The following is a 21,069-nucleotide window of genomic DNA, read 5'->3' on the forward strand; positions in this document are numbered from 1 at the left end:
CAATTCCATTGAACTGCTTCGGTTCCAGGGCCCTGGTATTGTGCATGCTGGCTTACTGACGTGCTCTTATGTCTTACTGGGACATACATACAGAATAGTTGTGCTTATCAAAATGGAAATACAATGTGTAGTGCAGTTAACACCAAGTGTACCGTTTGAGCTTCATCATCACTCATTAACAACAAATTAACAACTTTGTGGATGTGATTTTAGTACCTGCATACTCTAAGCCAGCAGCTTCGCAAAGGTTTGACAGACTTGACAAAGACTGGATTCGTGGACTTGCTCAAAAACGTGGACGTACTGTATCTCTGATTGCACTGTACAATCTCTTGTAGATTTCTTGCCAATATATGGTGTTGTGAAGATTATTGGTTGCACTCTGGCTTGAAGGCAAGGCAAGTTTATTTATATAGCACTTTTCAACACAAGGCAATTCAAAGTGCTTTACAAAAAATGAAAGACATTAAGAAAATGGCATTTCAAATCAGTCATTAAAAAGAAAAGCTAATAAAATAAACATTAAAAGAAAAAATACATGGATAAAGTTACAGTGCAGTTTAAGATGTGAATAGTTCAATTAAAAGCAGCGACAAAAAGAAAAGTCTTCAGCCTGGATTTAAAAGTAGTCAGAGTTGCAGCGGACCTGCAGGTTTCTGGGAGTTTGTTCCAGATATTTGGAGCATAATAACTGAACGCTGCTGCTTCTCCATGTTTAGTTCTGACTCTGGGGACAGAAAGCTGACCAGTCCCTGAAGACCTGAGAGATCTGGATGGTTCATAATTTAGCAGGAGGTCAGAAATGTATTTTGGGCCTAAACCATTCAGTGCTTTATAAACCAGCAGCAGCATTTTGAAATCTATTCTTTGACACACAGGAAGCCAGTGTAAAGACTTCAGAGCAGGAGTGATGTGATCCACTTTCTTAGTGTTAGTGAGGACTCGAGCAGCGGCGTTCTGAATCAGCTGCAGCTTTCCAATAGATTTTTTAGTGAGACCTGTGAAGACACCATTGCAGTAGTCCAGTCTACTGAAGATAAAAGCATGGACAAGTGTTTCCAAATCCTGCTGTGACATTAGTCTTTTAATCCTAGATATGTTCTTTAGGTGATAGTAGGCTGATTTAGTAACTGTTTTAATGTGACTGTTGAAACTCAGGTCAGAGTCCATGACTACACCTAGATTTCTGGCTTTATCTGTTGTTTTGAACATTGCAGACTGAAGCTCAGCGCTAACTTTTATACGTTCTGCCTTGGCTCCAAAAACTATTACCTCAGTATTATCTTTGTTTAATTGGAGAAAGTTCTGACACATCCAGTCATTGATTTGTTCAATGCACTTACTCAGTGTTTGAATTGGAACATAGTCTCCTGGTGAAATTGTTACGTAAATGTGTGTGTTATCTGCATAGCTATGGTAACTTATTTTGTTGTTCTTCATTATCTGAGCCAGTGGTAGCATGTAGACGTTAAAAAGAAGAGGCCCCAAAATGGAGCCTTGAGATACCCCACATGTCATATTTGTCAACTCAGATTTGTATTTACCTATAGAAACAAAGTTGTTTCTGTCCTTTAAGTAGGATTCAAACCAATTTAGAAAGTCCCACCCAGTTATCCAGTCGGTCGAGTAATATGTTGTGGTCAACAGTGTCAAACGCAGCACTGAGATCTAATAATACTAACACTGAAGTTCTGCCACTGTCTGTGTTTAAGTGGATGTAATTGAAGACCTTTGCAAGAGCAGTCTCAGTGCTGTGGTTTGGACGAAAGCCTGACTGGAACACATCGAAACAACTATTTAAATGCAAGAAATTACTCAACTGTTGAAAAACAACTTTTTCAATGATTTTACCTAGAAATGGGAGGTTTGATATGGGCCTGAAATTGTTCATTACTGAAGCATCTAGATTATTCTTTTTTAAGAGCGGTTTAATGACTGCAGTTTTCAGGGCCCGTGGAAAAATACCTGAGTGAAGAGATTTGAGATTGAAGATTGCAATATATATAAGTACAATTTATTCTTCTGTTTTAATCTTCCCCACGGAGTCTAAACTGATAACCCGTAGTGAGTGTCTCAGTAACAAGTCCTTATGTTACTGCCTGTTCACTTTGTTTTGCTGTCTTTATTTTTTATTATTTTTATTTTATATATTTATTTGACAGGGACTGTGCACATTGATTGACATTTCTGTAAATGCGCCAGAGTTAGCCAACAGGCTATTTTCCGTCTGTAGTCCCTGGACAGATGTTGAAAGTCATCCTAAAAACAAAAATTCAGAGACAAATATTTGTATTTGAACCTTTTCCTAAATAACCACATGATTGTTATTATATAATAACTGGCAGTTAATATTTTTCAGCCATTGTGAGAATTATCGAAGTGACCTGTTTAAATTAAGGTGAGATGTTGCCTTTACAAACTAGGTAAAACAGTGTTAAACATTACATGATTCATAGGAGCAATTTGGACGGGCCCCTGTGAGGGTCAAACCTGTGACCCTATGATTACAGAACGGCCTTTGTTTCCATCACAAACAGCACTGTGTAGCTGCATGGCTGCACAGTATAAGCATGGGCTGTAATGAGACTTCCTTTTTATAAAAAACAACGTCACATTTGATAAAGACACCCATATAGCTTCCTTTTTGTAATTCCCTCTGGACAACCAAGATCTTAATCTAAATGTAGCCGCAAGTCCCTGCATCCCTCTAATCAAGCCCAGGAAACAGCGAGGCCAAGTGAGATTCTCAGGAATGTATCTTTTCATTCTTTTCATCATCTTTCCTTTTCCCCGTCCTCCCTGCAGCAGCGTCCAAAAATGACATTTGTTTAGCCAAACCACCCGACTCCAACCTTTTACTTCTTTCCACTAGTTGTTGTTTCTAACTGTTCAAAGACATGTGTCAAACTTTGCCTGATGAACAGCCCCCGTCTGCATATTGGAAGAATATGGATTTTTCCACCCCCACCCCCTTCTATAATGTTCGCCTTCCTATGCCCTTTTCCCCACATGTGCTCCGTATGAAAGAGTTAGGTCACTGCACTAGCACATTTGAACAAACAAACTCTCATGTTGAAATCGTGCGCCCTAACAAGCTCCAAACTCGGGTTTGTCCTGTGGATGTTTATTTATGCTGTTTGTGAGCAGCTTGTGGTGAGGAAGTTATATTATGTGGAGTGAAAGGCATCAGACCAAATGACCTCCGCAGGCAAGAAGAAGGGAGAAGCAGCCGTCCTTTCAGACTCCTCTATCTCCTAAAAGGAGGAAGTGTGCTGCCAACAGACTCCATTAAAGGCCTGGAGGTCAACCCATCAGGGCAGATCACATCATTTGAGGTAAGTTGCCAGTAAGTAGATGTTGTAAACAGACGTGGGGTTCAAGCACTTGAGTGCTATTTTCACAGCATCCTAAATAAGAACCAGCAATGAATTCCATTTAATCACAAACTCTGAAGTCATTTCTGGAGTTTCCTGCAGTTTAAACATGATCTCCAGTCAGATAAAGCGGGGAATTCTGATTTTTGATGGCCTGTATATATCAACAAGTTTTAATGGAATAAACAAAAAATGAATGTCTCAATCTGCTCTCCTCTCTTTACTTTGGGGTTAAAGTTGAAACCAACGTGTCGATCTATTCTTTCCATTCATTCTTCAAACTAACCAGGAAGATGCCAATGCTTTTAGGTCATGCTAATCTTCCAGTTTAAAAATGGAAAGTTGTGTAAAACTCCTGGAATTTCGCAAACAAAACACTGTCGTTTAAACAAAGTAGCCTACATCAACATTTTGGAGATTCAAAGTTGATTTGTGATCTTGGAAGCAGCAGTTGATAACATAATCTCTCCAAGAGCTTAGCAGATGTTCCTGTTCATCACGTGGCCTTTATCAGCAGATGGAGTTTGTCACGAATCGTAGATGTTAATTTTTTCTTTTCTGCAGCACTTTAAGGACTTCTTGTTTATATTGGCTTAAATGTTTGAGATTGAAGAATACGTTATGACTTCACACAGGTGCAGGACAAAAGATATCAATCGTCAAACAACCTGGCACGGTTTCAATATCTGAGTTTTGGCTTGATGAAGGTGGGAACGTTGCATTAATTAAAAAGAAGTTTGGAGCTTTCACATTTCATTGTGTGGACAGCTTCTCCTCTTCAGTTGTTCATAACACCTGTCCGGAGACTGAGGTGTGATGGAATCTGAAAAAGCTGGTGGCGATCAAATTAAATATGTATTTTGTGTCCGATGTAGAATTAAATACTTAAAGGTGGGGTCACTTCAGAAACACTTGTTATATTCCATGGAATGCTCTTAACATCCCGATAGCAATGAATACATTAAATGCTTTGACAAAAAACACATACAAAATGTCATCTGTGGAAGCCGTGGCGCTGTAAAAAGCACGACCAATCATCTGAGCCGGCCCGGCTAAAGTAACCCGATGGCCTACCTGCCTGTCAGCCTTCCATCTGTGCACAAACTTATCTCGTGCCCTCATTGGTCATGTGCGCGTCCGTGTGTGTTGGAGGAGGGGCTCTGTAAGGAAGTCTGAAGGAAGTGGCAGATTTTTTCCGGTTGTGTATTTTCAAATTCTAGCGCACTCGAACTGGTTCCTCCAAAATTACCTACCCTACCTTTGATGCAGTTTAACGAATGAAACATGGTTGTGTCTTTGAGCAGTTTTTGGGCTGTCATGTTTCTCTCACTCCATGCATCAAATCTGTATTTTGATGGGGGATAAGAAAATACAAGATGGTATGTATAGCATGTAATCCTGTGTCTAGGTTATGTTTAATGATATACAACCCTCTCCACAGACATTTGCTCACACCACAGAGAAATAAGATGTATAATGAAGCCCAGTGGAACAGGCTTTGCTTTGAATAAGTGGGTGAAATGGAGAGTGAGTGAATGACGAGCATTGCAGCTTTATTCTGTCTGACACATCAGGAATTCCATGCAGTCATTTGTGCCACTTTCTATTCACCTTGGCCCCGCTGACAGAGCCGCTGATTAATCATGATAACAATGTTTTCCTTTTATTTAGCCCTCACCTCCCAGCGCCGGGACAAATTACTTGCTGTGAGAGTCAGCAGGTGAGACTGAGGCCCGGACCACCAGGGCGTCCAAAAGAAACTGAGGTTTGGTTATTTAACTTTTTCTTCAAATAGATTCTGTTATTGTAGTTTTATTTGTAGTCATAAATCCGGCCAAAAAAACGACTTTATATTGAAAATGGAGCTATATGTGCTAGTTTTAATGCTTTGAACAAAAGCAAAAAATGGGGTTTGCCATTTTCTTACTTAATGTGTGTGTGTTCACTACTATTGTAGACGCCTTTAGACAGGCGTCTGTATTTCCTTTTCCAGGTAAGTATCATATCTATGTCAAGTGCAGTGATTTGTCCTGGAGATGTTGGCCAAGATAACACACAGCTTGTTAAGGGTGTAATCTGACACCTTAGCAGGATTGTGTTGCCCCTTTCCCCTTTCTATAATTCCATCTGTTGAGTTCCTGCAGGGTGTTACTTCTCACTTCAACCCCACTCACTTCTCTGGGATTGTTCAAAACAATTTGTCAAAGAAACGGCAGCAGCAGTACCTGGACAACTTCATCCCAAAGACCACGAAGCTCCAGTGCACCTTTCTTAATTTCTTCACGGCTCTCCCCCCTTTACTCCCTCCTTCTCTCTCCCCCATTACTGTACGTCCCAGTGGGGATTTGGCAGTATAAGAAAATGACGGCATGCTGGAAAACATGTGCAGAGCAAGGCCTTGACCCTCCTTGCTAAACACATCACATCATCATCACACTTTAGTGAGTTTCCATCTTTCTATTACCTTACTCCTGCCAGTATGTTTAATCTACAGAAAGAGACAAGAAACAAACAAATATAGTTATGGTTTCCCTCTGTCAGCTTAAACGGACTATTAGGACCGTAACAAAACAAAGGGTTATCGGTTCAAATGTAGGAAGGAGCGGAGAGGGACTATTTGTGAGTAAATACATTTTCTTAAAGTTAAAGAAAAACATATTCTAATTTTCCCAAGTTCATAATTGTATTTTGTGCTTTCAATGTTCAAAAAAGCTCTTTATTTCTCTCATATACTGCCTGTGCTGCAGCACCTCTTTCACCCTCTGTACTGAAACCAGAGCCCAGTCTGCTCTGATTGGTTAGCTGGCTGGCTCTGTTGGGATGGTGAACCGCTTAAAGATATCCCTACCCCTTAGCCTATCACGTGCGATGTGTTTGAGCGATAGCCTATAAGAGCGAAGTGTTACATAGTGATGTCACTATAAGCTTTTTTAGCTTTTGCAGACCATTTACGCACAAAACCCTTTGTAACACAGGAAATGAAATCCCCCCAAAAGCTTGGATATGGGCCTCGTTATTGTTGATTATGTAGCTGAGGAAATTACTTTCAATTACCTTTTAATATATACCCACAGTTTTGAAAATACAACATCCATATGAAACATGTGCAGACCAGCTTCACGGTGATGACACTCCCACTCTGTGGTCATTTGAAGACCTCATCTATTACGGGTGTTTACCTCTGCTCACTATAAGCACTCCATATGGCTGCAATGTGAAATCAGCGCTTTCCCGCTTTAAACCATGGGCTTCCGATACATAAAGCCGCAGGATAACTGCGCGGCCATCAAAGAGAGAAACTATCTCGGAGTCCTCCACACACAAGCACACGCGGTGCACATACACACAATTACTCACACAGAGGAAGAGCAAGCAGCTGCAAGCACGCTGTGAAAGCAGGAAAACACTCACCGCTACACATGCTGAGGGCCGCACAAAGACACACAGAGAAAATGGCTTACACGTGCATCTGTGCACACTGGAGAGCTGACTGGAGGTGTGTAATGGATTGGATCCCCCTCATAATTCCTGGGACAGCGTTGTCTTCCAGGTCCGCACAGAGGCGGATGAGACCACAGCTGTTTGGACATAAATTTCCAAAGGAATGCCGTAAATCCGAGCCCTCAGCAAGTCAGCATAAAGAGCATGACTGAAAATCCCTCTCCCGATGACAAATGATCGCCCTGAGGACATGTATGTGTGTTTGTGAATGTTTGTGCAAAAGGTTTCCAATGCAGGCTTTTACAAGGATACTGGTTTCTAAGTTTTTTTTTTTTTTACATGCACGAGTATACGTTATCTGTGCATTCCTTTGCAGGAGGAGTTGTGTGTGTGCCGGGTTGAAGAGCATGATGAAATGGCGTGCAGACAGGAGTGGTTCTCCTCTGTTGGATCAGGAAGAGTCAACAGCTGGGGAAGGAGAGGAGGGCAGCGGGCCAGGACTCACAAAAGAAGACTGAATCTCACTTTCCTCTCTGGACAGTAGCTAAGACTGGAGTCATGTTAGCATACAAGTGTGCAGTTTTATAGGGATACTTTGGATCCATTGGGTTACATGCAGCTTGTAAGATTGTTTTTCCAACGAGGGGTAGTCTCAATGATATGTCTCTCTGGAGTGTGTGTCTTTATTTGGAGATATTGCAGGGCTTCATGCATATTTCCTTTCGCTCTGATGGTAATGTGGTGAAATGACCAGGTATTTACAATGTAAATTTAAATCAGATGAAACATGCTTTTTCATTTCTAAACAATCCTCATGAACAGAGGGTTAGGTGTTGATCTAAATGAAATAGCATTTGCAATCACTGGGGAAATATCACATGCTTGTCCAAACTGCTAAATTGAATTCTGGGCTTGTTGCAGGTTTACGGGGCTCCTGAGCACGCAAACAAAACAAGCTCCTGCACAAACATCTCCTGTTTTCTCCTCAGTTTCCTCACTCAAGACACACCTGATGGAAATGGACAGGCAGAGTGCCCCCTCTCCTCGCTTCACGCCCTCGTTTCCTCTCTCCTCAATAAACTAACGGGGTTTATAGCCACATCAATAACCCCTCTCCCCTCTTCCATTCAGAGCCGAGGTTATACAGCCAGCGTGGGGCGGAAAGCTGCAGGCCTTGATGTGAGAGCCTGGGGCTAACGGTAGCGTTGGGTACTGTAAAGTGTGATGAGGGCCTCCGCTTTTACGATGATGTGAATGATGTAGCCTAGAGAGAGTAAAAGAGCTTCTGAGAGAAGCAGTGTGTCCATACTGTTACATGAGTGGACTGCAGCGAACTGAATAGATTATATGCCCTGCTACAAAATATTTACATCCCCTTTTAGACTTTTTGCAGATACCATAATCCCAAATGATGTACGGTAGCAACAGTGTTGACTAAACCTGTGGAACGAATGAGACAATAATAAGGATTTCTACAAACATCCGTTCTTATATAAGTGTTAAAAACATCAAACCCCCAGCATGTTAAGTATTTACATTACATTAACATTGCATTTAGCTGACGCTTTTATCCAAAGCGACTTACAATAAGTGCGTTCGATCAACAAAATACAAACTTGAAGAAACAGAATCATAAGTACATCAGGTTTCATAGAGCAAAAACATTTCAAGTGCTACTCAAACTGGCTTTAGGTAAGCCAAGTCCTTTATTAGTATATACGTGCTTTGTTAATAGTTATATCGCTCGAAGTGGAGTCGAAAGGATGAGTTTCAGTCTTGCGCCGGAAGATGTGTAAAACTATCTGCTGTCCTGATGTCAATGGGGAGCTATTCCACCATTTTGGAGCCAGGATAGCAAACCCACGTGTTTTTGCTGTACATGACCTACCTGACACAACATCCAGAAAGTACGGCTATGCAGACAATCTAGCCATCATGCTGAAACGACCAACATGGAAGGCAATGGAAGATGGCCTTAACGATGACATGAGCACCCTGGTAGCATACGTTCAAAGGTGGCGTCTACAGCTCAACATCGGAAAGACAGTAGCAGCGGCATACAATTTTAGCACCAGAGAAGCTAGAAGGGAACTTGAGGTGCGTGTCGACAATAAACGTCTGGAGGTCCAGCAAGCCCCGAAGTACCTCGGTGTGCGTCTGGATCGGACATTGTCCTTCAAACAACCCCTTGAAGAAGTCAAGGCTAAGGTAACATCAAGGGTCGCTCTGATCCGCCGCCTCGCTGGAACAACCGGGGAGCCTGCGCTAAGACGATGCGATTATCGACCCATGCCCTGGTCTTCTCTGCAGCGGAATACTGCGCCCCAGCCTGGAGCAGAAGCCCTCACGCAAGTAAGGTTGACGTGGTCATCAACAACACCCTCAGGATTATAACTGGATGCTTGAAACCCTGTGTCCCTCTTGCCAGTCCTCGAGGGAATAGCTCCGGCCGGCCTCCGACGGGAGGCTGCCACCCTCACCCTGGCCAGGAAAGCCCAAAAGCATGACTGGCACATCCTGCATAACACGACAACGAGAGCAGCGCCTCTAGTAGACTCAAGTCCCACCTCCCCTTCAACAAGGCAGCACAAGATATTCTCAATTCCACTTCTGAGGACCTCTCCAGAGATGCATGGTTGCTTGGAAGCAGGAGTGGGAGATAGCCGGGCCCTCCCGCATACATCGCTACATCTGGGACCCAGGAGATGGCGCCGACCTACCACACCGGCAATGGAGCACACTAAACCGTTGACGAACTGGGGTCGGTCGCTTCAAAACATCAATGAAGAAGTGGGGCCTGGCAGACAGTGCTCCATGCGAGTGCGGTGACCCTGAACATACTGCCGAACATAATAACCACCTGCCCTTTATATAGACCACCCTTGGAAGCCAGCCTCTTCGACGTAGGACCAGAGATGCGGGCATGGCTACACGACACCGAGTTGGACCTCTGACGTTACACGAAAGAAGAAGAAGAAGTAGAAATCCACTGAGGTAACAAAACCATTGATCCACACTGACATTATCCAGTTTGCTTTCAGTAAACATGAATCATCACTCACTGAAACAACATTTAGACAAAAGATGACAAAGCTGCACAAATAAGCACAATACACAGTCCAGCTAGCTTAAATAGAAAGTAATCTTCATCAGCTGTAGCTAGGCTTTGGTCAAAATACAACAGACCGATTTAAGAAGTCTATAATCAAGTATTGTTATTCTTATTTTAGGCCCCTGTTACAAATGTGGAATATAGTTAATCATCAACAGAGGAGCATATGATATGTGGCAGTACAAGATGAATGTCTATTAGATCTTGATAGTAGGACCAGTTGCAAGCAGCATCACATAATCGTATACAACATTTTAATTTTAATAGAAAAGATTATATAAGTGAATCAGGGTCAGGGTGTGGTTCCTTGCACTCGGAGTCGGGCTAACGTCCACGCTAGCTGCTACATGCTTTGCATTTAGGTGATACTTTAGGCTTGATGTGCTGCGGTGATATGCAAATTCTTTTTTGCATAATTTGCACACAACCGTGATCTTATCGACGCTTCCATCCGTCCGTTTTTTAAAACAAAATTTCCCATCCACGGGGCCGACCAAAGCGGTCTCATCAGCTTGTTCGTTCATGTTTGACTATTGTTCACCGTGGTTTGTTGTTGTTGGAAGTCCCATGCTGAAGTCATGAACGTTAGTTGGTGCTCCAGTATAATCGGTACGCCTGAAACTCATCCAGTGAGAAACGTTCCGCTGTGCAAAAATAAGTGTGATTAAAGTGCGATTAAAATGCGTTAATTTTTTTAACGCGTTAATTTTTGTGTAATTAATTAATCTTAATTAATGCGTTAAAGTCCCGGCCCTAATTTTTTTGAATTGTTTACAGATGAACCACTAATTTATATTTCTGCAAGTCTAAAAACTTCTATTAAAGGTGGGGTAGGTACGTTTGAGAAACCGGCTCGAGATCGCTAGAATTTGAAAATACACAACCGGAGAAAATCTGCCACTTCCTTACAGAGCCCCTCCTCCAACACACACGAACGCGCACATGACCAATGAGGGCACGAGATAAGTTTGTGCCCCGATGGAAGGCTGACAGGCAGGTAGGCCATCCAGTTATGGTTGTACTTTTTACAGTATTACGGCTTCTACAGATGACATTTTTTTATGGATTTTTTGTCAAAGCACTTAAGATATTCATTGCTATCGGGATGTTAAAAGCATTCCATGGAATATAACAAAAAGTGTATCTCGAGCCGGTTTCTGAAACGTACCACCTTTAAGTCCCAAACAGGGCTTTTTGTCAGCATGCAGGTAAAACCCCTAAACTTCCAGTTTCCCGCCACAGGGGGGCAGTCTCACTCCACAGAGCAGCCTGTGTTCTGCTCAGGCTTCAGCTCTAAACTGAGGTTTGTTTTTCTTTCCACCGCAGAGCAGATTGGGGAAGATTAGCCCTCACTTGGCCGGTAATCACCCTTATCACACGAGAAAACGACAACAATACCGGGAGTTTAATGATAGAAGTAATTGTTGTGGAAGTCCCACGTTATGCTGCGGTGGCGTGATGAATGACAACCACAATGCACCGCGCTGTGCGGAGACTTACTGCATGCTCGTTATTTAAACCCATTTGTTATGCTTGCAACTTTACTCTGGGCTTGTTTAGCTGAGGGGAGTGACTTGGTTTCAAAGAGGAAAAGTTATTTTTGATGAATAAATAAAGTTGTGATGAAAATGAAAAGTGATAGCCTACAAGGGTTTTCTTGCACTTACATTTTCTGTGTTTTTCTTTCTGGACATATACTTTGTGTATATAGGCCTACTATACATTTGAAGTTGTTGTTTTTTTACTGTAAAATATCCAATATTCTACACAAATGTAGATGCATTGATAATCATGTTGGACTTTAATCTCTCTTTCCATACATATAGCAGTAAGTGCATTTTGTATCCACTGTAAATTATCTATTCATAACTGTAAATCTGCAGGAGTACAATCAAACTGCATGTATTGAGGAGAAACAGAATCCTTGAATGACAGTTGATATAAGACTTTCAATAACAGTCGCTGGTATTATTAACCGCATAAATCCCCCAACAAAACGTCTGGAGAGAAAATCTGGATGTTCCATGTTCCGCTTGCTGCAGGCAGTGCGGGCTAATCATGATCTAATACACAGGCACTGCATGCTTGGACTGACATCAATTGGCTGTTTTCTCTGCGCATGTGGCCGTGTGCATACCCATAGTAGAACTGTGTGTGTGTGTGTGTGTGTGTGTGTGTGTGTGTGTGTGTGTGTGTGTGCGGTGTGTGTGTGTGTGTGTGTGTGTGTGTGTGTGTGTGTGTGTGTGTGTGTGTGTGCATACCCATAGAACTGTGTGTGTGCGTGTATGTGTGCGCGCGTGTGTGTGTGTGTGTGTGTGTGTGTATGCACAGGTGTGTTTGAAAACCAGTTTGTGAGAGTGCTTTTGCTCATGTAGCTGTGTTGTTTTAGTGTGTGTGTGTGTGTGTGTGTGTGTGTGTGTGTGTGTGTGTGTGTGTGTGTGTGTGTGTGTGTGTGTGTGTGTGTGTGTGTGTGTGTGTGAGGAAGAGATTACAGTGCTCTTCAGTGAAGGTTTGGAATGCTTCTCAGTGGGACAGCTGCAGTCTAGACTGTCATTCTCGCGTCACTTTATCGCTTCGGGTCTAAAAGACAAATAAGGAGGAGAACACAGATATATGGCCTCCTCTGATAAGAGAGGTGGTAAGAGGATCTGCTGATGACTTCTTCAAACTAGCATGAAAAGGCAGCTCTGGTGTCTGATACAGCACGATCAGTCAAAGGGCAGGCGACGACTGAAGAGCATGAGCTGTCCAGCTCCAGTGTAACATGGAAACGTATATTATGTGTGTAAATCAAACGATAAAGAGGTTTTTTTACATAACTTTCACTTTTTTATCATATGTTCTAAACACCGCTGTCTCAGTCTTAGATTGCCATCATAAAATCTGCTCCCGTTGTCGAGCAAAAGAAGAAAAGTCAGCAAAACTGCAGTAAAACTGAGTTACTTGATTCCACTGGTGAAAGCTGTGAGAAACCTCTCCCAAGCAGCCTGCGAAGGAAATTGCCAGTCCTAATGTCAGAGGGCCTGCTCTGTCCTATTATGGCAAATCGAAGCAGAATGTGTCATTAGCTAATCGAGGGCTGGTCTCTCCTCCTTTCAAAATAGCAGACAGAGGGCAGCCTCTGTCCCTGGCGCTGCAGCCTTCAAAGGCCCCCATTATACTTCAATGATGGGTAAACAGCGGCTCCCAAAAATGACGGTCTCCAAAGTTTAAAGCAACATCATTTATCACCCCTGCCAGCCTCTGCAGGTGTGACCCCGTTCCCACAGCCTCTGCAGCAGCCCGGGCCATGTGCACCACCGTTCAACCAGTGCGCCCATAACAGCAACAATATACCTACAAAACACGTTGCCTCTGGTCTTTTGTATGTTAACATGGGCTCTGGAATTCAGTATGTACTTTTTGACATTAAAATATGGAGAGTATATATCCTTGAGGCAACCAAAACAGTTTTGATTAGGACGTATTTTGTATTACATTTTCTTTTCATTTTTCATTTTATATACAATTTTGTGTGATACATTTTCTGTTGTTTTTGACATGCAAAAGTTCAACACCAACCAAGGCAAGCAGCATTTATCACTGCAGGTCAAAAAGCATGTATAAGTTTAGGATTGTTTGACTTTAACAGCCTTTTATTGAAACTCTTTTCTGCACTGCTTTGTGTGTGTCTTCACATTTGCCTAAAAAGTTAAGGATACAGCTCTAACCTTTAAACACACGATAGAGACATTTGGCTCGAGTAGAACTACAGATGGCATCTGAATTTTATTGTTGACCGTATAATATTTATGCGGTTTTTGGATGCTCAACAACTATTAAATGTCAATGGCATTGGTTTGCATTAAGGGTTTGGCAGATATCGGAGCCAAGTTAGGAGGAGAGCCTCTTTGCCAGTGAGTTCAGTTTCCACCAATATGTCTGGGCTTTTGCCTTTTGGTTGACATTTGAATTCACGGTCTTCACATTGCCCTTGGGTCATGCATTTTGAGTGCGGATGGCTCAAGCAAAAACAAGAAACTTCATCCTGGCAGCGATGGAAAGAACACCTTTTGCACATTTGCTTTGTTTCAGCAGTATTTCTTCCACCATTAGGCAGTAAATAATGTATGTATATTTCTTTTTACTGTGCACATAGACACAATGTAAAGATGGCTGACTTGGTCTTTTAACTTGCCTTCAGAACTTTCCTCCTGATTTAGCCGGTGAAAGGATGACTTAGAGACGTCCTTGTAGCGTTGTTTTTAATCTGACATGTTTCCATTTGTGTGTAACAGAGCAGAGAAAGAGGGAGAGTTTAACAGTTTATTAAAGTCAACTAAGCATGCTTGGTCTATTCTATAAACATTCACACCTGGGACCAGCTCTGCACAGTCTTGCACTGTCAGGGTCGGACGTTAAGCAGCTCAACGGGAGCAGTTGGTCCTCAGCCACCTGGCTTTCACACACATTGTTTTATTGGATAAATCTAACCAATTTATGTCGGAAGGGCGAGTCATCCTTACAACAAATGGTTGGCAGTTTAATCCATGGATACACATGTGTAAGTGTCCTTGAGCTGGATACTAAACCCCACGTTTCTCCTGATGGCCAGGCCAGATTCTTTCATGGCATTTCCGCCATTATTGGTGTAGGAATGGGTAAATAAGAGGCCACTTATTAAGCTTTTTGTCCAGGGAGGTTGAAAGGCGCCTCATAATAAATGCACTCCATCTTTGCAACTTTTTATTTTTCAACCTCAATAAATTGTTTTCTCAACATTAACCTATGGAAATACCTCTCTATAGGAGCCCCTCTGCAGCAGCTGTGATTGGCAGAGTTACTCATTCACCTTCCCTACCTATATGTTCCCAGATGTGACCGTTCAGTCACAGTGCTTCTTCTGTAACATCTCAAATGTGTGTGTGTGTGTGTGTGTGTGTGTACTACGCTCCCAAGTGTGTGTAAGTGACTGTCTTTATCTATGCATGTCTTCGGTTCAGTTTAATTAACAGAGGCCATGTGAACAGATCCCATCGGGGTCAAGGTGATCGAGGCGACTGAGCAGGTGGAAAATCGATGAGATTGGCTCTCCCGGAGCGTATCGACCACTGGTCAAACAGAGCCACTATTGATTGACGTGTTTACAGCGGAAGTGTGTTTGTGTGTGGAGCTCATGTGTTGAACACACATTAGGTACAGATAGAGACAGAGAAGTGGTCCCTGCTAGGACAGATCACCTTTGTATACATTTTCTTTTACAGATTTCAAAGTTCTGGATATCAAATATGATCCTCTCTAGAATTCACAAACTGTCCAGGAAAGAAAACGCAGATGATGCAACATTTTCCCCATTTTTCACCATTTTACTTCACTCCTCAGATCAAGTATGAGTTGCACAAAAACACCTGAACTCTCAGTTATTCATCATGCAGGCCCCGGGCATTGGGAGAGAGATGCAGAAAATAAGATAGTATGGGAGAGAGAGGCTATGGAGACTATTGAAGAAGGGTAAGAGACGGGAAGAGGGAGGCGAGACCGACGAGGGAGCGGATTAGGTAGTTTTGAAAAGACTGGTTTCCACACACACATATAAACCCCCTGTGAAAACACAAGCTAATTATTAAGAAAACAAAGGGGGAACCGCAGCGACGTGCCAACGCACACAGATCCCCGGCAGAGTAATTGTGCGTGAGCTATTTGGGCCGAAAACAGCACGATTTGGTGCTCTTCCTCGGCACAGCCAAGCAGAATGAACAACATCTGTTCCTGGGATAGGGTTTGAAAACAAGCAAGGAATGAGTCTCTCTTTCTTTATTCCGTCCTTTTATATCATTACTGCGATTCAATGGTGTCTGACGAAAGACCGTTGTTGGTTTTTTATTAAGTCACTCCGAAAAAACAAAGGAGAGTCCAAGTATTTGTGGGTTTTCTGCTTCCCTGTGCTACATTAGCATGCTACCGCTAACATGGAGGTCATTAGCAAAAACAGTCGTTCTGCTATAAAGGGATCCCATCATCATCACGAATGGCCAACGCTCATAAAAGCTTGGCTTCAATACAATGCTATCACTCCCAACGAGGCCCAGGACCTCGACAGGGTTAGTATGGGGTGAAAAAAACCTTCAGTGTTTTCAAATAGGCCCTGAATGTTTCTGTATTGCCTTCTTTCATGCATGATTAAATTGTACAATTTGAGAGGCCTTTTGCGCGTCCCCTGTGCTTTCCCAATCTTTTCACAGTACCAAAATGATCTCTGTCCTACACAGCTGAGCATATTACTTCCCAATCTCACTCTGCATTTTAAGCGGTGAGGGAAGTGTGGCTGGGAATTTGATAATACAGTGGATGCCTTGGTGGAAAGCCATGTGCTCTGAAGCTGAAGCATTAACCTTAGCAAGACACCTACAACATGGTTCCATTTGATTTTTAACGGAGTCAAAACAGTTGATGTCAGCTCATGAGAAATGGTGTAGCCGACCGGGCTTACTTACCTTAGCACGCTGCATGCTAGAGATGGTAACATTTGCTTCGGTGAGGGTTTTTTTTTTTTATATACTTTATTAATCCCCGTGGGGAAATAGTTTCTCTGCCTTTGACCCATCCTACTGTTAGGAGCAGTGTGCTGCCATTTTGAACGGCGCCCGGGGATTGTGAAGTGTCTCGCCTTTCTTGTTTTTACTGTACTGTACATCTCTCGTGTTTATCTGTCATTGTGTCTTTCTCCATGAAGCACTTTGTGGCTTTTAGCTAAGCTCGGCCACACTTGCTAAAAGCACTTTTCGAGGAATTCTGACTTGACAGATTGATGACGACAGAAAGTTTGAATGCTGTATTGAGGTGAAATTGTTGGGCGGGAGGTTTCAAATGACAATTGTCTTAGTTTGACTCTTCCTTTCAATGCACCAGTTCACTCATCATGTCAGGCAGTTTCACGTGTGTGTGTGTGAATTCTACCTGTGTGTGTTTGACAGAGAGCCGCCAATCAAACCAGTGATGAACAACTATGTTAAGTGCATCAGTGTGCTGTGTTGTTCGAGACGTGCAATCTCCGGACACACCACATGCTCCTCAAACACACTAACCCAGACTCTCATTTGTGCACACATCCTCTTTTGAACATGCACACATTCTGGCCCTGTATAACTGATTATATGAGCCATGGCAACAATTAGATATAATAGCCAAAGATAATAACAGCAATTTTTATACTTACGGGAATGATTCAACGCTGGCAAAATATGCAGTGAGTTATGCTTTAAGTAGCATGTGGCGGTTTGTTTGTGTGTTTTATTCGGGCATGTGTTTTCTTTATTGTCTGAAGTGTCAGTCAAAAGACAAAAAGGCCGCCAGTTACTCGAAGCTTTATGGACAGATAAAAGTCGTTTTTAGATAAAGTTTTGCTTATTATCTAAGGATCATAATGCCACACAATCACAATGCAGAATGCATTTATTCTCTGCACTACATAAGAGCAATTTTGTAATGTTGTTCAAGTCGATTTAGCTCCAAATAGAGTTAAGCAATTTCCATCAAACAAGTGAGCAGATTTGCAATAAAATAAAAATCACATAAAGCCAGATACATTTGACAAAGGAAACATCACTTACTGCCTATTTTAAGATAATCGGTACCACTTTCCAATAAGACTACCCTTATAAAGGATTCATAAAGGGTTTATAATTAGGTTATTAATTAGGTTGTAAACACTTTATTAATCATTAAGAACTATTTATAAACCAGTCCTAACATAGTTTTCATTCATCAACACAGGCTCACTATTTGGCAAGATGACTAAGCCTTATATTGGCTACTTAGCGGGAATCAAGTCAGTGAACAACAGATACCAAGGATGCTGGCTGATGAAGGAGACGAAGTAAGCTAGATAGCCAATATAAGGCTTAGCAGTGCAGATGCATGTGGGCTCACTATTTGGCAAGTAACCGGTCACAGTTGCCCTGTTTATCTCATAAAAGCTTATTAATGAAACCCTTTATAAGTGTAGTCTTGTTGCAAAGTGGTACCAGATCATCTTTATCTTGAAGTGCAAAAAATAAACTTAGTATTTCCTCTTTTCCTAATGAACAAACTAGAAATATGGCACTTACAGCTCTATGGAGATTATATGTTATTGTGACCAAAATAAATCAGCTTTTCATGTAAAAGTTTAAGGCAGCCATCTGTTAAAAATAAAGGAGACTTTTGTATATTTTGGGTTATTTCATTACTCAGATAATCAGAAAAAGGAATTAAATCTGAAGAGAATCAAATCCGTATCTAAACCTACCAGATGGAACATATTTATATGTCCATGGTAGCAAAACGCTACTTACAGTTGGTGGACGCTGTATCAAAGAGCGTGAACCTAACCCCAAGATACTTCAAGACCAGCAGCGGGAGAGTGGGATGCTAATTTATGGATGAGGGTGTGGGACCACCCAAAGTCGGGGGCCCCCTCACAGCTGCTTACAATGATTCAATGGGGGAACACATATACATTACACACACACCTGCAAAGATACAAGTGCATATCTAAACACATGCATACATACACAATACACACTTGTGCTTAGTGACAGACAAAGCAGTATTAGTGAGAGGAACGGTCAAATGTCAGGTGAGCAGGTAATATGACAACATGCAAGTACTTACAGTTTAATTTAAATGTTTTGTGATTATTGCTGCCTTCAATTAAAATATATTGGCTCTTAGTTTGGATAATGGAAGTTGTGTACAGCACATGATATGCTAGGAATTAATTGGTTAAGTCGTAAGATGTCAACGTCTAGATACAACTGAGTCAAATAATGAGGCAAGCGGATAACATACGTAGAAAATGCAAAGGCGTGACAGAGTATTTTGGCCGCTTTTGAATAAAAAAACTCCATTATAACTTTACTAAAGAATGCATTGTCTAGCATGGCCAGGAGCTCGGCACTTAATACCCCGCTCAAGCCTACTGAGTCGGTATTATCAAAGCTACACATTTTGTTAGGTGTGGGGTACAGGCTGGACTTCTTTGTTGTCGAAAAGAAACAACATGTTATCCATTATGAATACTTGTAAAACCAATGCCCGGCTCACTCCCACAGCATACTTACCGCAGCACAGACTCAAAACGTGTGCTTGAATGGGCTTGTAATCTGTAAACCCAGATGTGCTTATGCTCACATTTCATTCTGGCACACACACAACAGAGGTACAACCAGGGGTACGTCTCTGATCACTGAACCTGCTTTGGAAAAGATGGCTCTGCTGGCCCGTGGTGAAAAAGGCTCGGAATCCAATCGCTCCCCCAGTGATAGAACCCGCAGACATTTCACCTGCTTCTATTCATGCCGGTAGGTTGCTGTCGACGACGGATCATATCTGCTGGGAGAGGGACGGGGATTAACTTTTTACAAATGAAAGACAGGGACTGGGAGCTTAGATGACTCTTTTCTTGAAAACCAACTCGTCTTTGGCTCCAGGCACCCTTCTCATCCTCTTATCCTCTTCTTCTCTATCGCTCCCATCTTCTGTCCCTCAGGACTTCATAGAAGGAGGGCGGTTTAAAAAAAAAAAAAGCCACATGTAATTGGAGTGAATTTGTGTCGGTGCAGGTGAGGGAGCACATGTTGCCTGTGTGTGGTGTGTGTGTGTGTGTGTGTGTGTGTGTGTGTGTGTGTGTGTGTGTGTGTGTGTGTGTGTGTGGGTGTGTGTGTATGGCACTTTTACTTTCCTGTGCTTGAGCTTGATATGTCTGTGTGCAATTATGCTCACCTCAGATGTCTACTGGGTAATGAAGTACCATTGAGCATGTTTTGCATCTATGTCTTCCCTTCATGCTTGCTTGTACACACTTGCCTATACATATCCCCGTAAGTTTTGCCATGGCCTGTGTATGTCTACATGCACAGCAGTTTCAAGATGTGTGTGTATCTGTAGGGCTTCTTTGATCCTTTAAGAGCCCGGTGAGATAGGAGCTGTAGTATATGCCAGTGCTGTATTCTGTGAAAGGTCACTGGGGAGGTGGAGGTGCAGGGGAGGGCACGCCTGTTGTTCCCTCTGGGCCAGACTCCACTCTCTACAGCTTGTCTGCTGCTCTTTTACAAATCCACCAAGACCGCAGCGCCTCTACGCCTGAGGTGGCACACCAGAGGAAACGTGTCAGTGCTCAGTACTGTTGTTGGAACTGGGTTACAAGGTGACGGATCAGAGTAAAAGGTTTGTGCGCTGTGGGGTCTGTTTACTTTTGAGTTCAGCCCCCCTTCTCCCTCTGTGGGTTTCACTATGTTGCTATCATTTTACAATATCAGTGACTTCTGTTCTTTATTGACAGGGATAGGTGTCTCTGTGCTACTTCAGGTATTCCTTTATCAATGCATCTGCTCGAAAATCTTATCGTCAGTAGAAGTTTTTGCCCAATTTTCTCTCATGCTTACTCCCTTTTAACAGTAACACAACCTCTGTAAATATCAAGCAATGCAGAAAGGTGGCCTCATAGCTACCTTACCTTAATGTATCAATAGTGGCCTCCACCAGGGACTTCAGATGGATATTAGATTGTATCTGACTGGTACTGAATGTGTTGTACACAGTGTTGTATCCGCTAAATTGTAAAATGTATTTAACTTCTGTTAGACAGCTATCATACTGAATACATATTTACTGTGAATGTATGCAAACATGTATGGCATATGGCTGTCTAACAGAAGTTACATTAATTTCTCACTTACTTTTATAATGTACTTAACCCCAAATAAAAGAACCCAATAAAAAGAGTTGTTAAATAATAGTGAAGTCACGTTGTAATAACAATAACTCATCTCTCTCGAGTTTTCCTTTTGAGCTTTTGCTAAAAGCCACTGTGTCAAGTGTCCATCTTGGGTTGCCGTCCGGAGTTGTCCAATATGGCGGACCATCTCGCACATGCGCAGTACCGATCGGGCAGGGGGACGGATCGGGTAGTGACAGAGTCCTTGAAGTACTGCTGCAATGCACGCCCAATGAGGGCACGAGATACATTTGTGCGTGCACGAGATGGAAGGCTGACAGACAGGGCGGCAATCCAATCCGTGTAGCCGGGCCAGCTAAACAGATTGGTTGTACTTTTTACAGTATTAGCCTACGGGTTCCACAGAGGACATTTTGTAATGGATTTTTTGTCAAAGCACTTCAGAT

Source organism: Pseudochaenichthys georgianus, chromosome 15 (genome assembly GCF_902827115.2).
Source record: "Pseudochaenichthys georgianus chromosome 15, fPseGeo1.2, whole genome shotgun sequence".
Classification (NCBI taxonomy): Eukaryota; Metazoa; Chordata; class Actinopteri; order Perciformes; family Channichthyidae; genus Pseudochaenichthys; species Pseudochaenichthys georgianus.